This window comes from Phyllobates terribilis, unplaced genomic scaffold (assembly GCF_046119375.1).
Source record: "Phyllobates terribilis strain yellow unplaced genomic scaffold, ASM4611937v1 Scaffold_5__5_contigs__length_657084704, whole genome shotgun sequence".
Taxonomy (NCBI): Eukaryota; Metazoa; Chordata; class Amphibia; order Anura; family Dendrobatidae; genus Phyllobates; species Phyllobates terribilis.
The window spans coordinates 374,934,255-374,947,565 of record NW_027362765.1 but is presented as its reverse complement, the minus strand read 5'-3'; the positions used below and the strand labels follow the sequence as shown (position 1 = coordinate 374,947,565).

The 13,311-nt window shown below is 52.1% G+C and overlaps 1 pseudogene; it reads left to right on the top strand.

The window, feature by feature from the left end:
• Positions 1–2,048, top strand: part of LOC141271579 (elongin-A-like) — a 113,013-nt pseudogene extending 110,965 nt beyond the window's left edge.
• Positions 2,049–13,311: the final 11,263 nt, after the last annotated feature.

Here is a 13,311-nt window from a genome sequence, read left to right as displayed (position 1 = left end):
ATTTTTATAGTTTTACATATCAGGAAGAAGTAAAAAAAAAGACATCTGGTCCTTAGAAGGTCTTAAAATTAGGTAAATGCAACCCCAACTAAACAATACATGACAAATTACAGGTGTCATTATTTATTTGCTAAAATCCAGGTCAAAATGCAGAAGCAGTGTTTGAAAAATTAAGTTACAGCTTGCAAGGGTTTAAGTAGCAGCCAAGTGCCGGTATTCAAATCCCATTGATTGATTGTACAGTATTGAGTGTGATGAGCGAGTACCGTAATATTTGTAATCGCTATACTCGTAACGAGTACTTTGTAATAATCGCGTATTCGTTCCGAATAACGAGTACAATGTAAGTCAATGGGAAATGTGAGTGATTTTCTGCTGGACCCTACATAGGGGTCTGGGGGCCTGAGGAAAAGGCTGAAATGGATGAGAAAGTGATGAAACAGAATGGGAAGAGTCTGCAGAATGTGCCTGCATGCATTTCTGACTCACGTATGGTTTCTGGGAATAAGTTTGTTGCAGTATTACGCCACTTTTACAGACACACAAGAACAACGACCAAGCCTAACCTACATTGCATGTCAAACAGGCCAAAAATGCAATATCAAATATATCACTTGTGCAAGTCAAAGGACAAAGGATATATGGTGTCCCCCCTCCAGGAAGGGTTGGAAAAGCTTCTCCAAATGGCTCAGAAATTTTGATTGTCAATATTCCCCAGATTATATAGGAAGAGAAGACTTCTTGATACTGTACTACTTGGTCCCGTGCGGAATGTGCAGCATTGTATTTCCAGAAATTACTCCTGGGGTCTGTGTCATAGGTGCAAGGAGATTCCATGACAAGGGCCTCCCTTGTCAAACATTATGTACGATGGAGTACTGTAGTAGTTGTGGCCCTCAATTCAAGTTTTCAGAGGGTCATCAGTCGGTCATATACAGTCAGTGTAAATTTCTATTGAATATGTATTCCCTATCTCAGTCACAATGTGGCACAACCGGTGACAAGGGCCTCCAATGACAAATATAAGTTTGGTAGGACCACTGTACATTTCAGATTTGTCCACTGTACAATGTGCATAGGGTTTCTAAAAATTAGTCCTCTGGGCTGAATCATGGTTGACGCAGGAAGCCACCATCCCAAGGGCCTCCTATCACAGATAGTAGTTAGAAATCAAAACCTGACAAACATAAAATAGGCTTGGATCCTGTTGAGAAGGGAAAGGTATCTGAAAATAAATCTGGTAACCAAGGAAAAATCTGAAAAAGTCAAGAGCAAAACTCATTCAAATGACTCAGGAACACAAGATAAGAAATCTATTAAGATCTCTCTGCCACCTCCAGAAACTGAACCTGATGAAGATGAGTTTGAGCAGCCAATAATGTCTTTTGAGTCCTATCTCAGCTATGACCAGCCCCAGAACCATAAGAAAAAGAAGAAACCTACTGTGAAGCCAACATCTACATCGACTTCTACACCTGAAAAGAGCAACAAGAAACAGAGTGAAAGTAAAGTAGATCGTAAAGAGAAAAGCAAAGCAAAACAGCAAATGCCTGAAAAAAAGGAAAAGAAAGAGTCCAAGATAGACCAAGTCCCTGTTCTACCTGATATACCATTGCCAACTATCCAGCCAAATTATCGACCTCTTCCATCTATTGACAATGTTCCCTCCATGCCTCATAAGAGGAAAGCTCCACTGTACTCTCAAGAGGAGGATGAAGGTAGCGGATTTACTGGACGCAGATTAAATTCCAAGATGCAGGTGTATTCTGGAACTAAATCCGCTTACTTGCCAAAGATGACGTCCCTCTACAAGCAGTCCATTCGAGCCCTGGCTAACAACATAGATCATGTACTGATTGAGGACTCAGATCAACTCTGGCTGGAGAAATCACTGTCAAAGAGATTTCAGAAATGAGATTCCAGATGAGTATGAGAGATGGAGAGAGTTGTATCTCCATGAAGCTCGAGAGCACAGGCTGGTCATGCTAACTCAGAATATCCGCTCTTCACATGCAAACTGTAACGGGTCTGGGAGGCGGAACCTCTGAGCTACTATACAAGGGGGCGGTCCTTGTAAGGGAGCGGGTGGCGACCAGGCAGGCAGTCACAGCAGGTGACCGGGACAGTCTCTGGGTGTACGGGCAGGAGGTCACGGCAAGTGACCGGGGCAGTCTCTGGGTGAACGGGCTGGAGGTCACGACAAGTGAATGGGGCAGTCTCTGGGTGAACGGGCTGGAGGTCACGGCAAGTGACCGGGGCAGTCTCTAGGTAAAGGGTAGGTACGACCTGTGATGGCTGAACCTCCAGGTAGGCTAGCAAGGCAGATGGAGGATGTGTGCTCCCAGGTGAGCAAGCGAGAGTCTCTGGAATAGCAGGTGGTCACAGCACGTGACGGCGAAGCCTCCAGGTAGGCAAGCAGGCAGGTAGTGGAGAAGCGCTCCCAGGTGAGCGGGCAAGAGTCTCTGGAATAGCTGGTGGTCACAGCACGTGACGGCGGAGCCTCCGGGCAGGCAAGCAGGCAGGTAGCGGAGAAGCGCTCCCAGGTGAGCGGGCAAGAGTCTTTGGAATAGCTGGTGGTCACAGCACGTGACGGCGGAGCCTCCGGGCAGGCAAGCAGGCAGGTAGCGGAGGAGCGCTCCCAGGTGAGCGGGCAAGCTGGTCCATAGACAGACTGACAGGAGTAGAAAGGCAGACCGTCGGACCTCAGGATAGCAAGCAGGCAGGTAGCTGAAGTGCGCTCCCAGGTGAGTGGGCAAGCTGGTCCTTAGACAGACTGACAGGAGTTGTAAGGCAGACCGTCGGACCTCAGGCTAGCAAGCAGGTAGCAGGAATAACTGGCAGGAAACAGACAGCAAACTGGCAGGACTCTGGCAGGAATCAGGCAGGTAACTGGCAGGTAACTGGCAACGGGACCTGAGGGCTGAAGCAGAGTAGAACAGTGCAACAACATTGCTCGGGCACCTCCATTTTGGAGGAGGTGCCTTATATATGGTGAAGTCCTCCGGCCATTGGCCGGGGACTCCTTAGGACGGCGCGCGCGGCCCCTTTAAGAGGGAGGGAGAGCGCGCGCGCGCGCCCTAAGCACAGTGGCCGGGAAGGAGCGCGCGCTGCCAGCAGAGCGGGAGGAGGACGCCGGGCACGGAGCAGGGAGGTGAGGGGAACAGCGTCCCTGCCTAGCAGAGGGCAGGGACGCCGGCGCTACAGTACCCCCCCCTTTAGGCCCCCCTTTTTTAGGCCAGACAGAAATTTAGCAAGGATAAGAGGGGCATGGATGTTCTCCCGGGGCTCCCACGTTCTCTCCTCAGGACCAAACCCCTTCCAATCTACTAGAAAAAAGGTCTTTCCTCTTACCCTTTTGGTGGCAAGAATGTTCTCTACCTCAAACTCGTCCTCAGCAGAAACCGGAGCAGGAGGCGTACCTGTAGACTTGGAAAAAGAGTTAAGTACCACAGGTTTGAGGAGAGATACATGGAAGGAGTTAGGGATCCGTAAGTTGGCCGGGAGTTTCAATTTATAGGCCACCGGGTTGATCTGACTGATGACCTCCAGGGGGCCGATGAACCGAGGCCCTAACTTGTAAGAAGGTATCTTGAGTCGGACATATTTAGATGAGAGCCAGACTTTATCTCCGGGACGAAATTGTGGAGGATCCAGGCGTTTTTTGTCAGCGTGTCTTTTCATCCGTTCGGACGACTGAAGGAGTGCGGATCGGGTACTCTCCCAAATGGAGGAAAATTTGCCAACGAGAGATTCCGCAGCCGGGTTGTCCACAGAGGTGGAGACAGGAAAAGGAATCCGAGGATGCTGACCGAAGACTACAAAAAACGGGGATTTGGAGGAGGATTCGTTCTCGTGATTGTTATAAGAGAACTCGGCCCATGGTAGGAGATCCACCCAGTCTGAATGATGGGCATTAACGAAGTGCCGGAGGTAACTGGTCAGGTTCTGATTGATCCGCTCCACTTGACCATTGGACTGTGGGTGGTAAGCGGAAGAGAAGTCCAGGGTGACGTCTAGCAGTTTACAAGTGGCTCTCCAGAAGCGTGAGGTCAACTGTACCCCACGATCCGACACGATGTGGAGGGGCAGGCCATGAAGACGGAAGATGTGACGAATAAAGTCTTTAGCTAGCTCGGGTGCAGACGGGAGGCCTGGCAGGGGAACGAAATGAGCCATCTTGGAGAAGCGGTCAGCGACCACCCAAATGACTGTACAACCGGCAGAGACTGGGAGGTCTGTTATAAAGTCCATTGCTATATGCTGCCAGGGGGCAGCAGGTACTGGGAGCGGAAGGAGGCGACCGGCTGGCAGATGTCTCGGAACCTTGTTGCGGGCGCAGGACACACAGGCAGAAACAAAGTCTATTACGTCCTTGTGCAGGGTAGGCCACCAGTAGTGCCGGGTAATAAGCTGGAGGGTCTTTTTTTGACCGGCATGGCCAGCCAGTTTAGACGAGTGACCCCAGTGAAGGATCTTCTCCCGATCAGGTACTGATACGAACGTCTTTCCGGGAGGGAGACGATTTAGACTCACGGGAGCCACCTGCATTACTCTGGCGGGATCGATGATGTGTTTCGGATCTTCCTCGAGATCAGACACCAGAAAGGATCGAGACAAGGCGTCCGCCTTGACGTTTTTGTCAGCCGGGCGAAAATGAAGAACAAAATCAAAGCGAGCAAAAAACAAGGACCACCGGGCTTGGCGCGAGTTAAGTCTCTGGGCATGCTGGAGGTAAGCCAAGTTCTTGTGGTCCGTGTAAATTATTACCGGGTGAAGAGCCCCCTCGAGCAGGTAACGCCACTCCTCCAATGCCAGTTTGATGGCCAATAACTCTCGGTCTCCTATGGAATAATTGCGCTCTGAGGAGGAGAAGAGTTTAGAGAAGAAGCCGCAAGTTACCATCCTCCCGGAAGATGATTTTTGAGTAAGTACCGCTCCGGCTCCAGAGGAGGAGGCGTCAACTTCCAGGAAGAACTGCTTGTTGCCGTCCGGGCGATGCAGCACCGGGGCGGAAGAGAAGGCCTGTTTTAAGGAAAGAAAGGCCTCCTCTGCTTCGGGCGGCCACTCCTTGGGATTAGTACCCTTACGGGTGAGCGCGGAAATTGGGGCAGTCCGGGAAGAGAAGTGTGGTATGAAGAGGCGGTAGTAGTTGGCGAAGCCCAGGAACCGCTGAATGGCCTTCAACCCCTCCGGTCGAGGCCATTTCTCGATGGCAGACAGTTTCTCTGGATCCATTCGTAGGCCGGTCTGAGAAATAATGTAGCCCAAAAACGGAAGCGAGGTCTGCTCAAAGAGGCACTTCTCGTATTTAGCGAAGAGGTGATTCTGCCTGAGCCTGAGCAGGACCTGACGAACGTCCCTCCGGTGAGTCTGGAGATCCGGAGAGAAGACCAAGATGTCGTCCAGGTACACCACTACGCAGGAGTAGAGAAGGTCCCGGAAGATGTCATTGACCAACTCTTGAAAGACGGCAGGAGCGTTACAGAGACCAAAGGGCATTACCAGATATTCATAGTGGCCGTCCCGGGTGTTGAATGCCGTCTTCCATTCATCCCCCTGACGGATACGAACCAGGTTGTACGCCCCACGGAGGTCCAGTTTGGTGAAGATTCTAGCCCCTCTCAGACGATCAAATAACTCCGGAATGAGCGGAAGGGGGTACTTATTCTTCACCGTGATTTGGTTAAGGCCTCTATAGTCTATACAGGGACGGAGAGAGCCGTCCTTCTTTTTTACGAAGAAGAAGCCTGCTCCCGCCGGGGAGGTAGATTTCCGGATGAATCCCCTGGCCAGATTCTCCTCAATATATTCGGACATCGACCGGGTCTCAGCAGCAGATAATGGATAAATACGCCCACGGGGAGGAGTAGTACCGGGTAACAGGTCGATAGGGCAGTCATATGGTCTATGAGGGGGTAGTGTCTCTGCTTCCTTTTTATTAAAGACATCAGCATAAGACCAATAAGGAATCGGAAGTCCAGGTAGATTAGCTGGGGTAGGAGAAGGACGGACGGGATGGACGGGAACCAGACAGGTCTTATGGCAGTCCTGTCCCCAGCGAAGGACTTCTCCGGTCTGCCAGTCAACCACGGGTGCATGTCTCTGGAGCCAAGGTAGACCTAGCAAGAGGGCGTGAGAGAGTCCAGGCAGAACATGAAAGGAGATACTCTCAGAATGCAGCATTCCCACCTGTAGAGTAATGGATTCGGTGATGAGTTGGATGGGGCGTGGTAAGAGACCCCCATCCACGGCAGCAACAGACAAGGGTACAGCCAGAGGTTTGGTGGGGATGCGGTATTTCTCTACCAGGGACTGTGAAATAAGATTCCCGGCTGCTCCAGAGTCCAGTTGAGCTAGTTCGAAATAACGGTTCTCCCCGCAGACGATTGAAACTGACAGCAGCAGAGATGGAGAGGATTTATTCTTGTCTAGGTCGACCTCTCTGAGCGAACCTAGACACAGGCGTTTCCCGACCTCTCTGGGCAGGCACGGATCCGGTGCTCCTTACTGCCACAGTAGAAGCAGCTCCCCTCGGCACGGCGTAAGTCCTGACGGGTTTTGACCATCTTGGTCTGGTCGACCTGCATAGACTCAGGAGAGTGTACCTGGGGAGAGATGGAGGGAGTGACGGGTTTCTGAAAGGTAGGAGCTAGACGTGGAAACCTCCTCTCACGGGTGACCTCTTTGGCACGCTCCTGGAACCGTAGGTCAATCCGGGTGGCAAGAGTTATTAGGTCATCGAGAGTGGTAGGAATGTCCCGACCGGCAAGTTCATCTTTAATACGGCCGGACAGACCCTCCCAGAAGACGGATACCAGAGCGTCGTTATCCCAGGCCAGCTCCGAGGCAAGGGTACGGAACCGTATGCATATTGGCCCACGGTGAGACTTCCCTGACGGAGGCGTAGCAGAGATGATGCGGATGAGGTCTTCCGTCCGGGTTCGTCGAAGACTTTCCGGAAAGCCGTGAGGAAGGCAGGCAAGTCGGACACCAGGGGGTCTCCTCTCTCCCATAGAGGATTTAGCCAGGCCAGGGCCTCCCCGGTGAGATGGGACATGATGAAGGCAATTTTGGCCCGGTCGGAGTTAAACTGGTGGGACAATAGTTCAAAGTGCAGGGTGCACTGATTTATGAAGCCCCGAGCCTGGGCGGAGTCGCCTCCGAAGCGAGGAGGTGCAGAAAGCCGAGGTCCGGGGTAGGATACCATGGTATTGGTGGGCAGCGGAGCTGCCGGGTTGCGAGTCATGGCACTGGCGGTGGTTGCTGGTGGAGCAGTCAGAGTATCCAGGCGAGAATTGACATTCCGCAGGTGACCCAGGATGGACTCCTGTTGGGACCTCTGACGGGACAGTTCATGACAGAGGTCCGAGAGCGAGGGAGCTTGGGTGCCACCGGGTTCCATGGCCCGAGCAAACTGTAACGGGTCTGGGAGGCGGAACCTCTGAGCTACTATACAAGGGGGCGGTCCTTGTAAGGGAGCGGGTGGCGACCAGGCAGGCAGTCACAGCAGGTGACCGGGACAGTCTCTGGGTGTACGGGCAGGAGGTCACGGCAAGTGACCGGGGCAGTCTCTGGGTGAACGGGCTGGAGGTCACGGCAAGTGACCGGGGCAGTCTCTGGGTGAACGGGCTGGAGGTCACGGCAAGTGACCGGGGCAGTCTCTAGGTAAAGGGTAGGTACGACCTGTGATGGCTGAACCTCCAGGTAGGCTAGCAAGGCAGATGGAGGATTTGTGCTCCCAGGTGAGCAAGCGAGAGTCTCTGGAATAGCAGGTGGTCACAGCACGTGACGGCGAAGCCTCCAGGTAGGCAAGCAGGCAGGTAGCGGAGAAGCGCTCCCAGGTGAGCGGGCAAGAGTCTCTGGAATAGCTGGTGGTCACAGCACGTGACGGCGGAGCCTCCGGGCAGGCAAGCAGGCAGGTAGCGGAGAAGCGCTCCCAGGTGAGCGGGCAAGAGTCTCTGGAATAGCTGGTGGTCACAGCACGTGACGGCGGAGCCTCCGGGCAGGCAAGCAGGCAGGTAGCGGAGGAGCGCTCCCAGGTGAGCGGGCAAGCTGGTCCATAGACAGACTGACAGGAGTAGAAAGGCAGACCGTCGGACCTCAGGATAGCAAGCAGGCAGGTAGCTGAAGTGCGCTCCCAGGTGAGCGGGCAAGCTGGTCCTTAGACAGACTGACAGGAGTTGTAAGGCAGACCGTCGGACCTCAGGCTAGCAAGCAGGTAGCAGGAATAACTGGCAGGAAACAGACAGCAAACTGGCAGGACTCTGGCAGGAATCAGGCAGGTAACTGGCAGGTAACTGGCAACGGGACCTGAGGGCTGAAGCAGAGTAGAACAGTGCAACAACATTGCTCGGGCACCTCCATTTTGGAGGAGGTGCCTTATATATGGTGAAGTCCTCCGGCCATTGGCCGGGGACTCCTTAGGACGGCGCGCGCGGCCCCTTTAAGAGGGAGGGAGAGCGCGCGCGCGCGCCCTAAGCACAGTGGCCGGGAAGGAGCGCGCGCTGCCAGCAGAGCGGGAGGAGGACGCTGGGCACGGAGCAGGGAGGTGAGGGGAACAGCGTCCCTGCCTAGCAGAGGGCAGGGACGCCGGCGCTACACAAACAAGCCTAAAGCCTGACAAGCCAAGATGGCATTTGTGAATACAGAAGTGAAGCCCCCACGTGATGAACGTAGAAGGCAAGAAAAGTTTGGAACAGGAGCAGCAGTTGTCAGTGAAGAAGCAAAGATGAAACCCTTCATGCCAGTAACTAGCAGTCATAGCAGTGTGCCATCTGAGGAACCCCGCTCATTTGACAGACCAAGTACTAGGTGTACAGTGTCCACACCAAGCAGTGTTGTCCAGCCCGGACATGATCCACGTAAACCACAAACGAAAAAGGTTGCTCCCATGATGGCCAAAACAATAAAAGCTTTCAAGAACCGGTTTTCTCGGCGATAAAATAAGGACGAGAATGGACTTTTTTTGTGATGAGGGGATTATTGCACTGGAAATCATTGATAAAATGGCAGAAAGGACCCATTAATTCCTGAAACAGTGTTGCCCTTCACCTTACCATTTCCTTTTGCCCAACGTCCTAATATACTCATGCTTTAAGTATATGTTTCTTTCATCTCTCAATCCTCTGGAGAATTCCCGTTAATTTGTTGATATATGTCCCTGGGACCTTAGAATCACGGTGTCTTTTTACGTCACAGATATGGATCCTGACTGTTGGGGAATAATCAGTGTACCACACTAAGATGCTCTCATAACCTAGCGGAGTCCTCAATTACAAATCAGTTTTTTACTGATTGAAGACAAATTACAGATAGGAAACTATTTTTGTGCAATTTCCTATGACAGAATTAGGTACAATGTTACATTTTTTTGGCAAAGTTGAAAGAAACCAAGAAAGGAATTTTGCGATTCTCTGGATGCCTCAACTACTATGTACTTAGCAGCTCTGATTTGATGTTTTCCTGTTGCAGTGTCATGTAATATTTGTTGTGAATTATTTTGCAGAATTATTCTGTGACATAAAAATAGGTGTCTCTGAACACCATACACACCTTTCTTCATATCCAGGATCTCTACATTTAAGCTCAATATTCCAATGTGTTTGAATCTGTAATCTGGACTCTCAAAATTCTTTTAGGGACACAGTTTATGTCATTTATTTTTTGTTGAATTTTCCATCACTTTAGAAGCAAATTTTTGGTCGGCATAGTATTTTCATGCTCTGCAGTCTCAGACGGTTGTATATTTTTTTCATGTGGGCTACCGGATAACCTGGTAGCCCAGGTGAAAAAACAAGTTTTAAGTTCCTGTGTGGCAGCTGTCAGTATTTCTGACCATTGCAGATGCTGTTTCTTCTCCTTAAGAATTTAATGGCAATGTCAGACACTTGCTCGTTAGTGTAGGTCATTTGTGAAATGAGTATATTGTGGATTTTGCAGATTTCACTTTATCTGTAGCTGCTGGGCAGGGGCTATAAACTTTAGGTCTTAATGTGAGTTTTTTTGCTTCATGTAAATAAATTCCTTTTTGTGGTGTCAAGAAGATTATACATTTTAACTTAGACTTATATATGCAAATGATTTTATCTGGCTCTTAATAAAATGTGAATAATGGTTAAATAAAAAAACAAAGAGAGGTTAGTTAGGCTGGAGTAGGAATACTGTCCTGGTTTGTCCACTGCACAATGTGCATAGGGTTTTTTAAAAATTAGCCCTATGGGCTGAGTCATGGTTGACGCAGGAAGGAAAAGGGTTTTTATGGGAAGGGGGTGATGTTAACAGCAGTAGCATGAATCAGTATTTTTGGTGAATTTAGGTTGGCTTGCTCTCATCTGGAGGGATTACAAACTGTGGAGATATCCAGTCCTTGTTGAATTTAATTAGAGTAAGTCTGCATTTTCGGTGGAGAGGCGTGTGCGCCTATCAGGGATGATTGCCCCAGCGGAACTGAAAACACGCTCTGACACCACACTAGCAGCCGGCAGGCCAGCACCTCCAAGGCATGTAAGGAGAGGTCGGGCCAAGTGTTCAGCTTAGACACCCAATAATTAAAGGGAACTGAAGCGTCAGAAAAGACGCACGTATGGTCACTTAAGTACCCCTTGACCATGTTCTGCAACTTATCCCTCCTTGGCATTGTTACAGGCACAGATAGCCCTTGCTGATGTGCTGGTTTATTGAAAATTGCCCAATTTGTGCACATTTTCCCCCCACCTCTGTTGGAGCTGGTGTTCGTGCCCCTCCCCATTATCCCTTGGTGTTGAAAAGAGCCAGTACCTCTGCCACCAGCATTGTCTGAGGGTGATGTTTTCAGCAACTGATCTACAACGGCCCTCTTGAACGATTCCATTGTAAAACTCTTTGGTGACTCCAAAAGGAGAGAAGGAAATTTCTCCTTGTACGTGGATCGAGAAAGGTTGCCAACCGGTATAGGTTGTTGGATAAAATGTATCACACGAGGGTCTTGTCACAGACACTTACACATGAACTGTGCCATGTGGGCCAGGCTGCAAAAAGGCAAATGTTCTCTGTCCCCAACCGTAGAAACAGTACCCATCCTCTCCTCACGCTGACTCAACTCCTCCTCCTCCTCCACCTCCTCCTCTCCAGCCCATCCAGGCTGGACGGACATGAAGCTTGGGTTGGGTGTCCCCTCTGTAGCATTAGGAGTGCCCTCTGTAGCACAGAAAAACAAGTCCTCTCCCTCCTCATCCTCCTCATCTTCCTCCTCATCACCCAATGTTGCCTGAGAATATTGGCTGGGCTGGGTAGTATCACCCATTGGGAAATATGGCTCCATACCGACATGCTGGGCACTCAAAGCTTCCTCTTTGAGATTCTGCAGTGATTGTTTCAAGAGACGCAGCAGCGGGATGGTTACGCTGATAATAGCCTGATCACCGCTCGCGAGGTTGGTGCAGTACTCAAAGTTCTCAAGAACCTCACAAATGTAAGCGATCCACACCCACTCGACAGTTGTTATGTGTGGTGGCTGACCTTCAGTCTGACGGGCATGCTGAAGCTGGTATTCAGCTACTACCTGTAGTGCCGGCATCCCTGCCCTCTGCTAGGCAGGGACGCTGTTCCCCTCACCGCTCTGCTCCGTGCCCGGCGTCCCTCTCCCGCTCTGCTGGCAGCGCGCGCTCCTTCCCGGCCACTGTGCTTAGGGCGCGCGCGCGCGCCCTCCCTCCCTCTTAAAGGGGCCGTGCGCGCCGTCCTTAGGAGTCCCCGGCCAATGGCCGGAGGACTTTACCGTATATAAGGCACCTCCTCCAAAATGGAGGTGCCCGAGCAATGTTGTTTGCACCTGTGTCTCACCTGTGCTTCAGCCCTCAGGTCCCGTTGCCAGTTACCTGCCAGTTACCTGCCAGATTCCTGCCTGATTACTTGCTACCTGCCTGCTAGTCTGAGGTCCGACGGTCTGCCTTACTAATCCTGTCAGTCTGTCTAAGGACCAGCCTGCCCGCTCACCTGGGAGCGCACATCAGATACCTGCCAGCTTGTCTGAGGTCCGACGGTCTGCCTTACTAATCCTGTCAGTCTGTCTAAGGACCAGCCTGCCCGCTCACCTGGGAGCGCACATCAGCTACCTGCCTGCCTGCCTGAGGTCCGACGGTCTGCCTTCCAACTCCTGTCAGTCTGTCTATGGACCAGCTTGCCCGCTCACCTGGGAGCGCACATCTGCTATCTGCCTGCTAGCCTACCTGGAGGCTCCGCCGTCACGTGCTGTGACCACCTGCCTGTCCAGTGACTCCTGCCCGCTCACCTGGGAGCGCTCTTCTGCTACCTGTCTGTTTGCCTACCCGGAGGCTCTGCCGTCACGTGCTGTGACCACCCGCCTGTCCAGAGACTTCTGCCCGCTCACCTGGGAGCGCTCATCTGTCGCCTGTCCGCTGGTCTTCCTGGAGGCTCCGCCGTCACTTGCTGTGACCACCCGTTCATCCAGAGACTCTCGCCTGCTCACCTGGGAGCTCACGTCTATCTTCAGCCGCCACAGGTCGTACCAACCCTATACCTAGAGACTGCCCCGGTCACTTGCCGTGACCTCCAGCCCGTTCACTCAGAGACTGTCCCGTTCACTCAGAGACTGTCCCGTTCACTCAGAGACTGTTCGGTTCACCTGCTGAGACTTCCAGCCCGTCTTCCCTGGTCGCCACCCGCTCCCTTACAAGGACCGCCTCCTTGTATAGTAGCTCTGAGGTTCCGCCTCCCAGACCCGTTACAGTTTGCTCGGGCCATGGAACCCGGTGGCACCCAAGCTCCCTCGCTCTCGGACCTGTGTCATGAACTGTCCCGTCAAAGGTCCCAACAGAAGTCCATCCTGGGTCACCTGCGGAATGTCAATACTCGCCTGGACACTCTGACTGCTCCACCAGCAACCTCCGCCAGTGCCATGTCTCGCAATCCGGCAGCTCCGCTGCCCACTAATACCATGGTATCCTACCCTGGACCCCGGCTTTCTGCACCTCCTCGCTTCGGAGGCGACTCCGCTCAGGCTCGGGGCTTCATAAATCAGTGCACCCTGCACTTTGAACTTTTGTCCCACCAGTTTAACTCCGACCGAGCCAAAATTGCATTCATCATGTCCCATCTCACCGGGGAGGCCCTGGCCTGGCTAAATCCTCTATGGGAGAGAGGAGACCCCCTGGTGTCCAACTTGCCTGCTTTTCTCACGGCTTTCCGGAAAGTCTTCGACGAACCCGGACGGAAGACCTCATCCGCATCATCGTTGCTACGCCTCCGTCAGGAAAGTCTCACCATGGGCCAATATGCCATACGGTTCCGTACCCTTGCCTCGGAGCTGGCCTGGGA